Source organism: Tupaia chinensis, unplaced genomic scaffold (genome assembly GCF_000334495.1).
Source record: "Tupaia chinensis unplaced genomic scaffold, TupChi_1.0 Scaffold000173_1, whole genome shotgun sequence".
In the NCBI taxonomy this organism is placed as follows: Eukaryota; Metazoa; Chordata; class Mammalia; order Scandentia; family Tupaiidae; genus Tupaia; species Tupaia belangeri.
This window is the reverse complement of record NW_006159648.1, coordinates 482,837-498,974: the sequence shown is the minus strand read 5'-3', so window position 1 is coordinate 498,974 and position 16,138 is coordinate 482,837. Positions and strand designations below refer to the sequence as shown.

The following is a 16,138-nucleotide window of genomic DNA, read 5'->3' as shown; positions in this document are numbered from 1 at the left end:
ATGTGTGTGTGAGTATATATATACATACATATATATACACACACACCTATTTTATGTAATATTTTAACATTTATATAATATCATGTTTGATCCATTTTGATCATTTATGTAATATAATTTTTGATCCATTCTGTAGAGAATATATTATCACTTCTAGACTAACAGGTCCAATTTTTCAAAATCAGTTCTGCAGTGTCAGTACTTGAATTAAAGACACTGCATACCAAGTTTAGTGCTTTCTTGACCATACGGTAGTAAAATAAATGGTTTTTGTAAATACTTGGAAAGAAACATAGTCTTGTGAACATTTGGGCTATAAATGGTATTAATTAATATTTATTCAAGTCTCTGAGTCTGCCAAGAGTCATTGCCAAACATTCCTTGAATACATCTAGTAATAGGAAGTCCCACTCATCCAATGAGCACTCACTTCATTAAGTAACAGCTGTGATGATTAAATAAATATTCCTTACATCGACTTCAAAACTGCCTTCAAATAAGTAGTACTCTCTGAAGCAACAAATGGTAAGTCATATCCACTCCCGTATAGAAATCTTTCACACATTTAAATACAACTAAATCTTCATATAGAAGGATTTCTGGATTCTTCTCTGTATTCTTTGGTTAACGCTGTTTTTCACAGTTCTTAGAAAACTGTTTCTCGGTTTGTAAGTGATCACTAAAAAAACAGAAAGACTCCCCCCAAAAACCCAGAAGGACACAAAATACACAATCTGAATATCATCTTGTTTTAGATTCAGCTTAAAATATTATGGATGTTTATTTGTAACCACATAACAGTATTGATCTACATTATGCACCTTACAGAACTGGTCTTTTTCAGACTTTGTCAAGAGACATATCACATAGGTTCTTCAAGGATCATAGATTTCACAATATCTTAAAAAAATGACAATTTTAAGTTTGTACTTTGATGAAAGTCATAATGCTTCCATCAGCTACTTAAACAAGTATTTATTCATTGTGTGTAATATGTCAGTGCTTTTCTAGTGCTGGGGAAACAGTGGTTATTAAAGCAAAGCACCCTGCCCTCAGAGAACTTACGTTCTAGTTCAGGAAAGCATCAATCAAGGCAAAAATAGCAAGCTGTCATCTATCTATCTTTCTTTCTTTCTCTCTCTTTCTTTCTCTCTCTCTCTTTCTCTCTTTCTTTCTCTTTCTCTCTCTCTTTTTCTTTCTTTCTTTCTTTCTTTCTTTCTTTCTTTCTTTCTTTCTTTCTTTCTTTCTTCTAATTCCCTCTTTCCTTCCTTTCTCCCTCCCTCCCTCCCTCTTTCTTTCTTTCTTTTTTAGAGAGCTTTTGCTGTACATACACACAGAGAGGGAAAGGGAGAGGGAGAGGGAGAGAGAGAGAGAGAGAAAGTGAGAAAGCAAGCTGCCAGGTCCAAGACTTGAACTGTGGTCAGCCATGTGGGAGTGTCCAGTGCTTTAACCACCATGCCACCTGCTGTTCCCTGAAGTGAACATTTTTTTATGAATACATTTAGTGCTCCAAACCCCAATTACTGGCTATTTTAGTGAATGAAAAGACGCTCTGATATTTAACTAAGGTTATTAAGAATCATGCCTTCAGTGAACAGAGTCCAATGAGTTAATAGGTTTCTATTGTTCCCAGCCAAATGAACTTTTTATGTAATTTCATTATTCTTTGAGAAGAGCTTTAATGAAAACTCTCATTTGCAAACCTTCCATATAGTGTTGATTTTGGAGTGTGTAGAAATGCTTTCTAAAATTCATTTGCTAAAGTAAAATGGAAAATTACTTCAGTGATATTGTTGAATTAAGTTTAAAAAAGAGGAGAGATATTTAATATTTTTAATGAGAGTAAGGACTGACCCTGTATTTCTAAGAATCAATATTTGAATTTGCACCCAGGAAAGCTGTTATATGTGAATTTATTATAAAATTTTATTTCTGGCAATTGCTCTTGGCAGGATATTCGTTCTGATAAGTGAGAAATGTGAAGAAAGGACATTGACGTGGTGGTATTGTTGAGGGAATCATATTTTAATGCTATATTATCTAGACCAAAATATCAGGAAGGGGGGCTTATCCCAAGGTGTAGGCATATGTGACTATTTCCAACTTAGAGAACAATTAAGTTGCAAGCGAAGTTAATGATTTGATCCCTAAATTAAGTAGATTACAAGGGTTAAAAAGAATTATCTCACTCTATTACTAATTTAACCACCATTTATGTTTCTTTAAAATAATAATATGTACTAGAATGAATTACTATAGCAAATATAACATTGTAATTGAAATGCTAAAAACACAAAACAAGTATTAGACTGCTGGTGTGCTATAATTTATTTGTGGCCTAAGCAAATTCTGTTTTTTGCAAATACTAAGTTCATTCATCCTTTACACTCAGCTGCATGACAATAGGAACATATGTACTATTTTTCTTTCAGTGTAAGTCAGACAGCATATTCATTAATATCCTCAGAGCATATTCACATTTAATGAAAAATTTTTCAAGACCATCTGATATGTACTCGGGCATCTCTTTGCAACACAGTGGCTCAAGTTGATATCACTGTTGATTCCGTTGTAGTTTTGCAAAAGCAAAACACCATGGGCTGGGGAGCTTAAAAAACAAGTGTGTGCTGTCTCATAGTTGTGGAGGATAGAAATCCAAGGTGCTGGCAGATTTGGTGTCTGGCGAGGCCCTTTTTCCTGCCTTCTATGTGGCTGTTCCTCTAAGCATCACTATTTGAATTTGTATCCAGCAAAGACATTACATGTTAATTTAGCATAAATTTATATTTCTGGCTATTCCTCTGGTCAGGATGTAATTTCTGATAAGTGAGAAATGTGAATAAAGGACGTAAAGGTGCCCCCACCTGGTCTTTCCTCTGTTGAGACTTGGAAAGAGCAAAGTCTCCAGTGTCCCTTTCTCTTCTTGTAAGTGCTATTGAATGAGGATTGACCCATCTGACTTCTTTTAACCTTAATAACCTCCTTAAAGGCCTTATCTCTAAATGCAGTCATGTTGTGTAATTTGCTATAGGGTGTATGTGCTCACCAGAGGCAGGAGGGAAGTGAGAACACAAGTTGCCAGGTACAGGACTCAGGTGGATGATCATGTGGGAGTCCAGCGCCTTAACCACCATGCCACCTGCTATCCCCACCAGCACATGAATTTGGAGGAACACGATACGGTCCTTACCACATTGCTCAAATACTCTTTTTCCTTTTCCAGAAAGACGCTTTTACTTTCAAGACAACTTTAGGTTTACAGAAAAATTTTGAAGGCAGAATGAAGTGTTCCCTCACAGCCCACACTGTGGGATGTTTTCTACAATATGAGATGTTTTCTACAATTGAGTCAATGCTTATATGTTATCATTCAAGTTCATACTCTGTTCTGATTTATTAGTTTTACTTCATTTTCCCTCCTTTCTTTTTTTTTTTTAAGAATTATTTATTTAATTTTTTTTATTATTATTATCACCTTTATTTTAATGTCCATGAGACAGCATTCCATTTAGGACCTCGCATTACCTTTAGTAGTTACAGCTCATTCATCTCCTCGTGACTCTAACAGTTTCCCAGAATTTCCTTGATTTTTAATCATCTTTATACTTTGGAGGAGTACTGGTTAGGATTTGGGGAAATCAGTTGGAGTTTTCTGTTTATCTCATGATTCGAGTGGGGTTGTGCATTTTGAGGAAAACAACCACAGAGATAAATTGCAGTTTTATCACATCCTCTCAAAGGTACGTGCAATCAACACGACTTATCCCTGCTGGAGTTCATTTTGATCACCCGGCTGGGGTAATGGCTGTCAGTTTTGCTCTCTTCCAGTTGACTCTTTGTCCCCACTTCCTCACTGTCTTCTCTGGGAGGAGAAGAATTTTGTTTTGTTTTGTTCTCTGCCAACTTACTCTTCGTCTGTACTTCCCCACGGTCTTCTCCGCTCAGCCCCACACTTAAAGAGTGGCGAGTTGAGTTATACTCCACCATCTTGAGGGTCGAGTAGCCACGTAGATTATTTGGAAAGCTTCTGCACTGGCCTTTTGTTGTCTCTACTCTCACTTATTTGGTACTTTATCGATATCCATGTACACTCAAAGACAATTATCTTCTTTCGTACTCTAAGTTATAGTCCAGCATTCTTTCTGCAAAAATTGTTATTGCGTTGGCCATTGGGAGTCCTTCCACTTGGCCTCTGTACTCCTTTAGCATATTCCCATAATTGTGTGCTTTTTAGAATTTTTAATTTTTGAACAGTTTTTAACTCTTTGACACTGTAAGGTGCTCCAGACTTACCTGTTTCTTGTTCCATTCCAAGAATTAGCCACTTCTCCAAAAAAACCTGTTTTATTATTTTATTCATTTTTATTGGAAAATTGTATTAGAAACCAACATTTGGATATTAGCAGTGCTGGTTGCTACTGGGATGTTGTTGCTTCTAGACCTTTTCTGCTGACAGAGTGAGGAGATACATATACATATATACATATATATATACATATATATACACACACATATATATATATATATATATACACACACACACACACATACATTTCTATCTCTGTATGTGTGCTAATGTACTAGAGGACTTCAAAAATTTATGAAAAAATAGAATTAAATGCAAGTTTCTTTTGGTGCAAAAACTTTGAAATGCATCTGTAGTTTTGGTCATCACACACTTTTTCTGAACCCTTAAAATCCCGCTGTCTCCAATTCTAATAAATTTCCAAATGAATCTTTATATCCTCCTCCCTTTGTTTAATCTGTAACCTTGCACTTCAACAGTGAGACATTCATCCCACCATCTGCCCTTCATTTCCTTATTTAATATCAGCATGCACCTATAGCGATATCGGAATGGTTAGCTCGTATCTCTGTGGGAACTGACTTCCTCAACTAGAGTACAGTGCTTACGAGATCAACTAATGGACAGTGCCATGCGCAGGACCTTTGTCTTCGGTGCCTGACTTCATCAACTAAAGCACAGTGCGTACGTACAATGCTTTTGTCTTTTGTTTTACTCATTTCCAAAGACACAAAAATATTGGAAAAAATAAACTATACTGGAAAAATTATTCCAAAGTTACTTCCTGCTTAAGTCGTCTCATACATTTACCTTGCTATTTTGCAAAATCGTACTTTCTTAGAATTTTCCAGCCCTCTAAATGACTCGTTAAAAATGTTGTGTACAGTTAGGTTCACTCTTGGTCTGTAAAGTCCTTTAGGTTTTTGACAAATGTATAGTGTCAGTTCTCCATTATTACCGTAACATACAGAATAGTTCCACTCTCTCTGAAAATATCCTCTGTGCTTTACCTATTCAAACACTGACCACCACTGACATAGCTACCATCTCTATAGGTTTGTATTTTTGAAAATTCTTACAATATTTAGCTTTTTCAGACAGGCTTACTGCCCTTTTGCAATCTGAATGTTTGGATCATCCATGTCTTTTAGTAACTAGATAGTTTATTTGTGTTTACTGTGGAGTGCTATTTTGTTTGTTTTAATGGACGATTTTAATTTCTGATAATGAGAGCTTATGTCTTCTCCCTCTCTCCATTTCCCTCTCTATCTTTCTTTGGATTATCCTGACTACACTTTTTGAAATTTTTTTTAAAGAATTATTTATTTAATTTTTATTTGTGCATTCATTTATTTTGATTTGACCAGAGAGAGAGAGAGAGAGAATGAGAAAGCAAGCCACAAGGTCTGGGATTCGAGTAGTGGTCAGATATCATGTGGGAGTATCCACCACCTGAATCACCATGCCACCTGCTGGTATCGGCATTTATTTATTTATTATTTTTAAGAATTAGTTTCTAGTTTCTGTGGTCTCATTGATTTTCTTTAAATTTCATTGACTTCTGTTGTCATTTTTATTTCTTTTTTCTTCCCACCTTGTTTTAAGCTGAAATGCCCTGAATTTTCTAGTTTTCTAAGGCTGACTTCTAGGTTACTGATTTTAGATCTTTCTTATTTTAAAATACATTAATTTAATGCTATATATTTTCTTCTAAACATTGCTTTCATTGCATTATACAAGTTTGATAAGTTGTATTTTTATTAAGTTCAAAATACTTTTTACATTTCCTAAAAGACTGTTTCTCAGATCCATATTTTACTTGAGAGTCTGGTTATATCTCCTTTGGATATATATGCAGAAGTGGGACTGCTGTATCATGTGGTAAATTCTTTTTTTTTTTTTTTGGAGAGGATTTTCGCCATATGGCGCGTGCGCTCGCCAGACAGACAGAGAGAGACATAGAGACAGAAAGCGAGAAATCATCCCCCGGGGGGATGGTCACGCCACAATCCCTTCTCCTCCATTCTCCTCTCAGGACCTTGGGCACGCACACACACACGCCCGGCGTGAGTTTTAAGCCACCGGTCCGGGATGCGAACTGCGGTCAACTACATGGGAGTCCAGCGACATAGCCATTATGCTAACTGCTGGTTCCCTCATGTGGTAAATTCTTGAGGAATCTCTATACTACTTTTCTTGGTTTTTGTACCATTTTATATTTCTACAAATAAGGATTTGTTTATATCCTAACTAACATTTATTGTCTGTCTTTCTTTCTTTCTTTCTTTCTTTTTTTTGGTAACAGCCTTCTTAATGGGTATGAGGCGATATCTTGTTGTGGTTTTTATTTTGATAACCTAATGATTAGTGTTGTTGTGCACCTTTTCACACATTCATGTCTTCAATGAAGAAATGTCCACTCAAGTCCTTTGCTCATTTTTTTAAAATCAGGTTGTGTCTCTATTTAAAATTTGTTTGTTTATTTGTTTTAATTTACTGTAGAGCATGTGGTTCACCAAGATACACACACGTACACATACACACACACACACACACACACACAATCCTTTTTCCTCCATTTCCCCTCTGGATTTTGGACATGCATGCACATGCACCTGCACCTGGCATGTTTTTTACTTGCTGAGTCTGGGACTTGAACCACACAGTCAGCCACATCAGATTCAGTCTCCTTAACCACCATGCTGCTGGCTGGTTCTATTCTTTTGTCATTAAGCTGTAGGAGTTTTTATTTTTGTTTGTTTGTTTGTTTGTTTAAAATACCTTATGTATCAATTTCTTATCAGATACATGGTTTGCAAATATTTCTCACATTCCCATTCCATAGATCGTCTTTTTACTTTGTTGATCTCTTCCTTTTCTTTGCAGAAGTTTTCTAATTTGGTGTAAACTAAACTTTTGTTGCTTGTAGTTTGTCACATCCAAGAAATCATTGCAAAGCTCAATGCCATGAAGGTTTTCTACCGTGTTTTCCTCTAGGAGTTTTATAGCTTCAGATATATGTTTAAATATTTAATTAATTTTAATGCATGTTTAAAATTTATTTTTTTCATAGAAGTGGATAGAGAGAAAGAGGGTCACACCCCCAATAGGATCCTCAAAGCTCAATCCACTCTCAGCTTTAGCCAGCCCTGGATCATGGGTTGGGGCATGCCCAGTGTGTTCAGGGAGGTCTCTGTGTGCAAACGTGGAACTTTCTTATGTGAACCAGTCACTTAAATATTTCATTTTTAGTTCATATTTGCGTATGGTGTAAGGTAAGTGTCCAGTTTCATCCTCTCATGTGTACATGTACATTTTTTACAGTACAATTTATTAAAAAAACTACTCTTTACCCCATTGTGTCTTTTTGGCACACTGGTTAAAGACTAGCTGACTGTATGTATGTGAATTTTCTTCTCAACCAATATCACAAAGATCAAAAGGATCATAAAATACTATTTTAAACAATAGGCCAAGAAATTAGGATAACTTGAAAAATATGAGTAAAGTTCCTGAAACATACAACTGACTAAAACTGCCTCGTTAAGAAATTAGAAAGCAAAAACAAACAAACAAACAAACAAACTGAATTGTCTGGGCCAGCAGGTGGCATGGAGAGAAGGCATTGGATCCCGGATGTCCAACTCTGTTGTTCAGGTCCTAGACTGGTAGCTTGAAATACACACTAGGCCCATGTGCATGCATGCCCAAAATCCTGAGAAGAGAATGGAGGCAAAGAGATTGTGTCATGGACATTTCCCTGGGGTGTGTGTGTATGTGTGTGTGTGTGTGTGTGATTTCTCACGTCACTTTCCCTATCTTTCTCTCTCTCTCTCCAATGTCCTATGGCAAAAATCTAAAAACAAACCAGAAAGACAAAAACAAATAAACAAAAAACCCCAAACAATCCAAACAAACCAGAATGGCCCAATAATAAATGGATTATTGGATTAAACTAATAATCAAAAACCTCCTATGAAGAAAATCACAAGACCAGCTGACCTCACTGGTACATACTACCAAACATTTAAAGAAGCAACACCAATCCTTCTTAGACTCTTTTAATACATTAAAGAAGAAACACTTCCAAATATATCTGCTGAGTTCAGCATTACCCTCTATAATTTCTAGTTAAAAAAATCCTTTTTGGTTCCATCTTCATGTATGTAATTTTTTGTTGAAAGTTGGATATATCATATCAAGAAAATCAGAATTAATTTAAATAAGCTTTTTATGTGTGGTTTTGTGATAATTTAGCTAGGAGATGGACTGTAATGGTTCGTATACATTCAGATGATGGAGGCTTCATGTGCCTTATGTTTTTCTCTGGTTTTTACTTTGGCTTTGCAAGTATCCCTCCTCAGAGAGGGTCTATCTATGTCTTGCTAACAGGGCCTGGAGTGGAAGAGATTATTTTCCTGCAGCTTTATCTGTGCTAGTTAAGCAGACCTTAGCCTTAATTCTGTATTTTTCTGTCTTTCCATCTTTTGGGGTAACATTTTAATTGAGGCTTCAGTGCTCTGATGGGTCAAAAAAAAAAAAAGGCTTTGATTTTCATTTTGATTAGATTTTTCTTGCTTTAAGAAGTTAAGTGATGACTTTTCCTTTCTTTCGATGTCAGAGTTGCAGTCTCATATTTTTCCTTTAAAGATTTATGTGGCCAGATGTTTACCCAGACTCTCAATATAAACATCTGTAGCTATTTAGACAATTCAAACAAATGCTAATAATTTCATTTATGTATTCAGGGCCAATGACCATCTTTGATTGCTACAGTTAATTGTATGTGGTCATTACGAGTAGCAACTTGTGTGTTCATGTAGAAGTTAAATTTTTTTCTTTAATCTCTGGCAGTTTATGTGGTTTATCAGCTATCATAAACATCCCAGTTAAAATTTCAAAATATCCAGATTACAGAGGTAGTAGTTAGAATTCTAAATTAGCTCCCAAGATTCTTACCATGCTGGTGTACATACTGTGTATAATATCCACTTCCTTCTAGAGGGTCTTGTGATGTGATGAAATATCCTTCCTATGATTATGTTACATTATATGGCAGAAGGGATTTTAAAGACGTAATTAAGGTTCCCAATCAGTGACTCTGAGTTAATCAAAAGAGAGATTATCCTGGTTTGGCCTAATTTAATCATGTGAGACTTTAAAAGAGGTCAGAAAGCTTCAAAGCAAGAGAGATTTCTCCTGCTAACCTTGAGGAAGCATAGTCCCCATTTTGAGCTGCCTATTGAAGGGGCTACAATGGCAAAAAATTGAAGGTGGTTTCTAAGATTGAGTGTGGTCTCTGGCCAACATCTGGAAGGAAAAAGATTTTGGTCCTGTAATCACAAGGAACTACAATCTTTCAACAACCAGTGTGATTGGAAGAGAACCTTATGCCTCAAATGAAAGACAGTTTTAGCCAGTAACTTGATTTCAGCCTAGTTAAAGCCTGAGTTGAGGTCCAAGATAATTCATACCTGACTTTTGAGTCATGTACACTGTGAGGTAATTAGGGCATGCTCTTTCACACTTCCATGTTTGTGGTAATTTGTAGAAAATTAATATGAAAGCCAGAGAAGAAAGCATAATGTCAAATTACTTTAATATTTTTTATATTCGCTTTAGTGGAAACATACGCAGAATTTGGAATTAATAAAATTAATTTCTATTTTCATTCCTGTAATTCACCTTTTTTTGAGGTTTTCAGAGAAGTTTACTTATATTTCATAAAGGATTAACAAATATCACGAACACAATTTTGTTGGTTATAACTAGCAGAATAAAAAATGGATTAATACACAATGTCACTTGGTACATAGCACACAGTAAAATACAGTTTTCAAGCTAGCTTTATCTATTAGTATGTTTATATCTCAACTTTTTAATTTATTTAGAAATAAAGCATTACAGATGGAGCATATTTAGTAAATATTTTAAATTATGCCTCCTTCTATATCAGATTATTACTTAAATTTAAAGCCATCTTCAAATTACATAATCTTTACACTTTAATTCCAAAATATAAAGAAGTGAAGCACCAAGTGGAATGCAAAATGCATAAAACATACCATTACAAATTTAAAAAGAAAAATGTCACACTAGCAATGTCACAAATTAAGTGTTTCAAAGAATATTGCATGAAGGAAGGTACCTTAAATGCTTTGTAAGTCTAGAATCCTTTTCATTTGCATTCTTTTTCCTACAGTGTAAAAGACCAAAGCATTGACTCAGTAAGAAAGGACCATTTTAAAGTCAATAGTAGATGGTTGCCTGTGTCATGGGAGGATGAAAGGAAGATGGACTACGTTCTTTGATTTGCAATACTGTTCTTTATCCAAATAGTCCTGTGTTAAATTCTTTACTGTGTTAAAAAAAAAATCATCCTTTTACTGATGGAAGGCTTCTAGTCTTATTTGAGTTGGATCTTTTGGATGTCTCAAGGCAATTCCTTCACGTAGTAGCAGCCCCATATAAGGTGGCCAAAAGGAATCACTCATTTTGGCATACGGATCATGTGGAACCTCGAATCATCTATAAGAACAACATCTCATGCAGTGTTATTAGCTGTGCAGGTGATTCTTGAATGTTTTTCTTTTTCTTTTTAGTATTTCCATCAGGCAGAGGAAAATGATCTAGAAACTCACCCTAGGTAATCAAGAGTTTCTCCTTATATTCTTTTACCTTAAGCATTTTAGTTTTCAGCTCATTAAAAAGTCTTGATTCAGAAAATGTCACGACCTGATTTTTCAATCCATTGTGTAGTACTATCTGTTGCTCTTCATCCAACCACTGCTGCTCCCTTTCCAAGTCTTCCTTTAACTTCTCATTCATTGACTGAATAGTAGATAATACCATTTTAAGATCCTGTCCTAATTTTGGGGACTCTTCTTTTCCTAATGTGACCAGAACATCTTTTAGTCAGGGGAATTACTGAGCAGTTGAATCAGTGAGTGTTTCAGTTCCAATAAATGATAATTTATTCTGACATTCTTCCAGAGCTTTCCACATTTCACGTTCTTTGATAAGTTCTTTACTATCTGTAGCATTTTCATATCCGTAATATGATCAGAATTTAGGTTTTATTGATTCACTGACACGTGCTTTGTGATTTTCTTAATCTTCACAGAGTCAGTCATAAATCCTATAATTCATTTTCTAAAAGATAAAATTGTATTGGTTAATTTCTCTGTAGAAAACATGTTCAAGTGTGTTATCATCTGTGGTTTTCCTGTGGTCATTCCAGCCAGGCAACATGCAAGTATCCAACAGTATCACAAAATACAGACATGGTCAATGATCAGATTTCTACCTACCAGTGACAGGAATTGACTGCTTGAAAAACCCATATATGTTTTACAGGACTTAGTTTCCTTATTCTGACTTTACAAAGGGTAAGTATAATTGATCCATAAGTGCATAATCTCCGTACAAAAATGCAAATTCGTATCATGAGGATAGGCCAACAGGTAAAGAATTGAAATTCTATAATGATAAGTATAATAACAAAGGATACCAAAGGGAAAATGATGAGAATAAATGCTAAACACTGCGTGATTAATCAAATGAAAAAACTGCATGTGAAGTATTGATACTTTAAGAAGCAAAGAATTACAGAAGGAGTACATGTTAAACCGAGTTCTGCTTTTTGGTGCTCTCCTTCCCTCTTCCTGTCACTTGGTCTATTTGATCTGCCCTCCAGTGATTTTCATTTGAAAGTGTTTTGTGTTTTAACTCTCATATTCAAAAGAAGTCATTGTCTTTTATGTTTAGCTTTCAACAAGTAGCCAGAAATTGCTTATATCTTCAAAAATCTGATTTAAACTTCTAAAAATCTGAATCTTCACCTCATTGTGCAGTGTCACTGAGAATGAGATTAATTATGTTTCTAATAATTAAAGTGAACTATTATTATTTTATGACAAAAATAATCTGTTAGGATGTTATACTATATAATACATAAAATATATACACATGAGGTTTCTGATTATTTAAGAATTATTTAATTTAATTTAATTTATTTATTTTAATTTGACCAGTTAGGGACATAGAAAGAGAGGGGGAGAGAAAGAGAGAAAGTAAGCCAGTAGGTCTGGGACTTGAACTGTGGTCGGCTATGTGGAAGTCCAGCACCCTTAACCACCACGCCACCTGCCAGCCCTGGGTTTCTGATTTTTAGAACAACCAAAAGACACTTTATTTGATATTATTATGCCTTGTTACATAGGGAAACCTTCTAAATTGGTTAAGATTACTAAAAATGATTTTGAGTTATGTTTATTTATTATGTATGTCTTTTTTCTTTTTTTAACTTTTTGCCATAGGATCAGTGCGCTAGCCAGAGAGAGACAGTGAGAGGGGAAGTGAGAAATAGCTCCCTAAGGTGGATGGCCATGCAGCAATCCATTCTTTTCCTGATATTCATGTATTTCTTTTTTTTCTCCCCACCCCCAAGAGAATTTTGCTATTGAACACATGTTCTCGCCAGAGATACAGAGAGAGATGCAGAGAAAGCGAGAAACCATGCCCTAGAGAGTATGGCTAACACTATCCATTCGACTCCATTCTCCTCTCAGGATTTTGGACATGCATGCACACATGCCTGGCGTGAATTTCAAGCTGCCAGGTCAGAGACTTGAACTGTGGTAAACCATGTGAGATTTCAGTGCCTTAACCACTATGCCACCTGCTGGCCCCTCACGTATGTCTTAAGTGTATGAGTATATATATATATATATATATGTGTGTGTGTGTGTGTGTGTGTGTGTGTATTGGTTATAGGGCCTGTGTGCTGCCTAGATGCAGTGGGGAGGGATGAGCAAATACCCTCCCCAGGAGGGCATGGCTACACCACAATCCCTTCTTCTTCATTCTTCTTTTGAGATTTTGGGCAAAATGCACACATGTCTGGTGTGTTTTTAAGCCACCATGTCTGGGACTTGCACCATGCAGTCAGCTATGTGGGATACAACTGCCTTAACCATCATGCCACTGGTTGGCCGGTAACATTTATTTTAACATGGATATTCCCTTCTGAAACAACTGTTTTAATTATAATACATTTAATTTTATTTGACATTCTTAATACTTGAAGAGAGAAAATTACAAAGAGGGACAAATTATATTTTACCATGTAACTTGCCATGCTATTTTGACTATAGTAAAGATATATTGGTGTGCGTCTCTGTGACAGCAGTAATGCGCTGTTCAGAAGCTGAATCCCATCTGGCAACTGCAATTCATATTCCTGGCCCAGTGAGCCTGAAACATGCCAGGCACCTATGCAAGTGCCCAGTGGCCTGGAAGGCTGAAGGAAAGAAACTGCAATGTTACCCGACCCTGTGGTGGGTGCTTATCTCTCTCTCTCTCACTGTCACATGCTCATGCACAAAGCTCATCAGAGTAAAGAAGAGGAAATTTTCTTAAAAGAAAATGTTTATTATGAACAATGCCTAATTTTTTTCATTTTCAAAAAGAATGATTTATTTAATCAAATTTATTTATTATTATTCTTCAATTTGACCAGAGAGAGTGAGAGAGAGAGAGAGAAGGTGAGCGAGAAAGCAAGTCTCCAGGCCAAGCATTTGAACTATGATCAGCCATGTGGGAGTCCGGCACTTATATGACCGTGTCACCTGCCAGCCCCACTATGCATAAATTTTGAAATAAAAAAAGGAAATATAACTTAATTTAAACTTTTCAGCATGATGCACATATTTTTAAATTTTTTCTTCTTTTTTTTTGTTTGCTATAGTGCTGTGTACCTACTAGAGAAAGATGGAGAGAGAGAGAGAGAGGGAGAGAGAGAGACTGACTGACTCCAGGGGGCTTGCTACTCTCAAATCTTTTTTTTGTTTGCTGTAGTGCTGTGTACCTACTAGAGAAAGACGGAGAGAGAGAGAGAGAGAGAGAGAGAGAGGGAGAGAGAGAGACTGACTGACTCCAGGGGGCTTGCTACTCTCAAATCCCCTTTCCTCCATTCTCTTTTCAGGATCGTGAGCATGTACATGTACCCAAGCATGTATTTCAAGATTCTGGATTCAGGACGTGAACCCTGTAGTTGACATGTGGGATCCAGTTGCCTTAACTACCAAATCACTGACTGGCCTTAAATCTTGTTTTTGTGTGTTTCATTCTGAATGTATTCCTCAAGGTATCATCATCTTTTTGGTACTATCCCCTTGTAACTTAAAACTTTCAAATACCCTCAAAGGCATTTCTTGGAATTGTTGTCTCCATCAGCTATTCAAAACTTCCCCATTTTGGAGTCAAATACCTTGATTATAACTCTCCATTTGTTGCACATAACTGCTTTACCAACTTCTCTGCAAAATGTAGTTCACATTCTTCCTTACCACTTTCTTGCTTTATGTAGATTCTACTCATTCTACTATTTTTCTGCACTTTCGGTGACTACTTTTCTGTCCCTGTTAGCTTTCCTTCTCTGGTATGTACCATGCACTGCTTCCTTTAGATTTGGGGGGATTCTTTTGGTTCAAATTGCTTTAACCTCTCTCTTTCATCTGCTCATCTTTTCTTATGTGATTATGTTGTGGGTAATCAAGGACTCAGAATATATTGAAAGAGAAGAAAATTTGTTTTACTCATTCTATTGTTCTGTTTCATCTACACTCTTTGAGCCTCTTGCAGTTTAAGATGGGCAGTTATAGTGTTTTGTGTAACATGCTGAATGTGATGTTTGTTGCTGTCATAAGTAAATATTTTGGAACAAAGGAAGAGTCATCAAGTTAATAAAAATATAAATGAAAAAATAAAAAGTCCCCATGCATCTAACAACAACAACAAAACACTTCAAATGCTTCTCTTCATCTGAAATAATTTAGTTCAGTTAAAAATACTTTAAAACTTTTTCCCTCCCTCCCTCCCTTCCTTCCTTCCTTCTTTGTCTCTCTCTTTTATTTATTCTAGAGAAAACCAATGAGCAAAATGCTGATGTCTCTTAATATGCCTTTTAATTAAGGACAGGGTCAGCTCTGTAGTACAGCAGTTAAGCACTATATATTGGGAGCAAAAACCCATATGGATAATAGTGGTTGGAATCCTGGCCCCAGCTGGATGCTTGGGTGAACGTGCTCAAAATCCTGATGGGGGGAATCAGCAGTTAGCATAATGGCTATCTTCATCTGAAATAATTTAGTTCAGTTAAAAATACTTTAAAACTTTTTCCCTCCCTCCCTCCCTTCCTTCCTTCCTTCTTTGTCTCTCTCTTTTATTTATTCTAGAGAAAACCAATGAGCAAAATGCTGATGTCTCTTAATATGCCTTTTAATTAAGGACAGGGTCAGCTCTGTAGTGCAGCAGTTAAGCACTATATATTGGGAGCAAAAACCCATATGGATAATAGTGGTTTGAATCCTGGCCCCAGCTGGATGCTTGGGTGTACATGCTCAAAATCCTGATGGGGGGAACCAGCAGTTAGCATAATGGCTATGTCACTGGACTCCCACGTAGTTGACTGCGGTTCACATCCCGGACCCGGTGGCTTAAAACTCACTCTGGGCGTGTGTGCGTGCGTGCACAAGATCCCGAGAGGAGAATGGAGGAGAAGGGATTGCGGCGTGACCATCCACCCCTGGGGGGTGATTTCTAGCTTTCTGTCTCTATGTCTCTCTCTGTCTGTCTGGTGAGCGCACGTACCCTATAGTGGGAAAAAAAAGAAAAAAACCCTCTCAAAAAAAAAAAATCCTGATGGGAAGAAGGAAAGGAGGAAAAAAATTGTGGCATGACCACACCCCTTTGGGAAATGCTTTCTCTCTCCCTTTCTCTTTCTGACAAGCACATGCACCCTCTAGCAATAAAAAATTTAAAAAATAAAGA

The 16,138-nt window shown here is 36.3% G+C and overlaps 1 pseudogene; it reads right to left on the bottom strand.

Annotated features, from left to right (window-relative positions):
• Positions 1 to 10,689: 10,689 nt before the first annotated feature.
• LOC102482617 (centromere protein K pseudogene) lies at positions 10,690 to 11,388 on the bottom strand (annotated as a pseudogene).
• Positions 11,389 to 16,138: the final 4,750 nt, after the last annotated feature.